Source organism: Poecilia latipinna, unplaced genomic scaffold, assembly GCF_001443285.1.
Source record: "Poecilia latipinna isolate Pla-1442-1.1 unplaced genomic scaffold, P_latipinna-1.0 Scaffold4754, whole genome shotgun sequence".
Lineage (NCBI taxonomy): Eukaryota > Metazoa > Chordata > Actinopteri > Cyprinodontiformes > Poeciliidae > Poecilia > Poecilia latipinna.
The window spans coordinates 16,646-19,910 of record NW_015117370.1 but is presented as its reverse complement, the minus strand read 5'-3'; the positions used below and the strand labels follow the sequence as shown (position 1 = coordinate 19,910).

The 3,265-nt window shown below is 35.3% G+C and overlaps 1 protein-coding gene across 1 annotated transcript in view; it reads right to left on the bottom strand.

The window, feature by feature from the left end:
• The window catches only part of LOC106942983 (gastrula zinc finger protein XlCGF8.2DB-like), an 8,991-nt gene extending 5,732 nt beyond the window's left edge, over positions 1 to 3,259 (bottom strand). Inside the window, exons 1-2 of the mRNA XM_015026326.1 lie at positions 3,223 to 3,259; positions 1 to 85 (exon numbers count right to left, since the gene is read on the bottom strand). The gene's annotated coding sequence lies outside the window, so the exon portion shown is untranslated. The remainder of the gene's footprint in view (positions 86 to 3,222) is intronic.
• Between the last annotated feature and the right edge of the window lie 6 nt (positions 3,260 to 3,265).

Below are 3,265 nucleotides of genomic sequence, written 5' to 3'. Positions count from 1 at the left end.
TCCTCCTGATGTAAAGTGGAGTTTTCCGGGTTGCTGGGCTCATTCAGAACCTCCTCCTCTTTAGACAAGCTGCATTGTGTGAGATCTGGACAAAAAGAAAACAAAAGCTTCAAAATGTGAATCAATGAACCCTTCACTTTCATTAACAAAAGCTAAAATAAAAACAGTCTTCAGCAAACATGTGCGAGTCCATAAAATAATAAAATCTCTGCCATAGTTCGTCTTTTGGAGCAGAAACATTTGGTTTAAATATTTACTATTTTACAACAAGTTACTGTGTGGTTATAATATAATAATCACCATTATATTCTGTGATAATCTATATTTCTGTAATATTCATAATAATTGTCCTTTCCTCTTTTTTGTTTTTGTTTGTTAAAACGGTGGAGTACTCCCTAAATAATCCAGAAATTGATTATTTTAGTTTATTAGCAATATCAGAAATTGTGGAGTACGCACTATTCAGATCAATATTATACAGCCCAGAAATGGAATCAGAATTAGAATTAGAATAACTATGAACTTGGAATCCAGAAATAATTAACAGGAACAGTCACTGCTTAGTTTATATTACTTTTAACCCAGAAAAGGATTTAGATCAGTCATTCTTTAGCTTATTTTATCAGAAACTGTAGAGTACTCAGTATTTAGAAATGGAGTTGGATACTCAGCAACGCTGAATAGGAGCACTTAGTTTACATACCTTAGAACATTAGATTAGTTTCCTTTCCTCTTTTTTTCCCCTTGGTATGTTATGTTGTTTGCATTTCCTTTTAGCTCATGTAAAGCACTTTGAATTGCCTTGTTGCTGAAAATGTGCTATATAAATAAAATTACCTCAGCTCATTAAAAATTATAGTATAACTTGGTGCATCTTATAACATTCACCAGGAAGGTTTATACAGGTGGTAAAGACTATTATCTATATGCAATTCTTTCACTCTCTCAAAAGTAAGAACTCTCAAATCTTCCGTTTTTGTTTTGAAGGTTTCATAAAGACCCAATGTGAGGAAAAAGAGGGAGATATTTTAAAAAGGGAGACGGATTCACCTCACATCGGACTCAATCTCAGCTGCTGAATCATTCTGAAGCAAGAATGTCTGTGTGTTTTATTGTTTTTTGTTTTCATATTTCCAGCCGATGAATTGTATTGCAGCAATACAATTCAAAAATACTTCATAAAATTCTTAGTAAATATAGCTTTGATAGCCGTTTGAATAAAGTTTCTAGTAAAAAAAAAGAAAAAAAAAGAAGTGTATTATAATCGATTAAATGCGCCGATACTTTATTGTGCCTGCCAAACATACAACACTGAGTGGAGAGGACGACCGCTCCAAGATGGCCGCCCTAAATCTCATCAGCTACAATAGGCAAGAGCGGTCCATGTATGAGGTTCCATTTTTGTCAAAAATTAGTAGAAGTCATAAGTGTAGATGTCGATCTATGTTGCATAGGTCTATGTTGCATACGAGTTTGCTGCACATGTAGTTCATTTCGTTGGTCCGCGTTGCTATTGCCTGTTCTCGTCGCCATTAAAAGTCTTGAAGTAGGTCATGTGTGATCAAAGAGTTTATTAAATATTACAAAAATGTTGGTCTTTCAATACCAGTGGTTTCAAAATACTTAGATTTCTACCTCGTAGTGTCTTCAGGCATTAGTCAGGGCAGCTAACGAGGTTGACGGGTGCTATGCGCAGCCTTCCGTTTTTATTTTCTTTTTAAATCTGTGATATCTTCACCTTTAGGAAGGAGTTTCACTTTCAGAAAGTATTTCAACTTCTCATTTACTTCAACGCAACTCAGTTTTTAACAAATTCTGTAGTTTTTGGTGTACCTCTAAATCTGCTCCTTACTCGCATCTTCTTGGGCCTGCTACTGCCTCTAGTGGCGTGGGGTGGTAACACAACTACTATAATTACTAATTCAGAATATCACAAAGTCTATTATTAATTCTGGCATTACTGGAAGAGTAAAGAATAAATCCCCTCACAAAAGAACATACCTTTTCATTTTCTTAAGGAAGTAGAGCTAATTAAATGAGATAAACAAGAACTGAAAGTGATTCCAGTTTCACTTGATGGCCAACCTGTTGAAACTGTGGCAAAGTTTCAATTCCTTGTGTCATTCCTGGACAGTCAGCTCAACTTTGCTGAAAACACTGACTATATATTTAAGAAATGTTCTCAAAGACTCAATATTTTAAGAAGACTAGCTTGAAGATTTGTACAACCTTAGCTCGAGGTTGTTAAAACTTAACATTTTAACTTGAGTTTTAAATAATCTCAAGTTAAAACAACATTTTAACTCAAGTTTTAACTTTTCATCTCCTCAGTTGGTTTGGTCACATGAGCTGCAGACAAACAATCTTTTAAGAATATTTTGAATGGCAGGTATAACAGCAGGTAAATAATGGTGAAACCAAAAACATCTCTGTCTCAACTGTTTCCTACTAGGCCAGGACCCCTCCACCTCGTTAGCTGCCAAAACTAATGCACAAAGATACTATGAGGTAGAAATCTAAGTATTTTGAAACCACTTTTATTGAAACCACTGATATTGAAAGACCAACATTTTTGTAAAATCTAATAAACCCTTTGATCAGACATGACCTACTCCAAGACTTTTTAATGGCGAAGAGAACAAGCAATAGCAACACGGGCCAAGGACATGAACGACATATGCAACATAAACCTGGAAGTAGTGATGGACTCTGACCTGAACCTTCAGAGCCACATAAAGACAGTCACAAAGTCGGCCTTCTATCACCTGAAGAACATGTCCAGGATTAGAGGACTAATGTCTCAGTGCGATCTAGAGAAAATCATCCATGTGTTTATCTTTAGTTGCATTGATTACTGCAGCAGCGTCTTCACAGGTCTGACTAATTAATCAAACAGCTGCAGCTGATCCAGATGCTGCTGTTCTGACTAAAAATTAAAAGGGGTGCAGTTTTTAATTATTTTTTCATTTTTATTTATTTTATTTGACTGTTTATTACTTTGTGTTTTTGTTTTTAATGATGTAAAGCACTTTGAAATGCCTTGCTCCTGAAATGTGCTATACAAATAAAATTGGACTGATTGACATATGCAACATAGACCATAGACATCTACACATATGACTTCTACTTATTTTTGACACAAATGGAACCTCATATCCAGGAGGCGTCTATTCTTTTATTATGTCTATGGGCTCATCAGTAAAACCTGAAGGTGTTTCGTACCTATTCGGTGTAAGACGATCTTCGGTATCCGGGTGAAATCCAG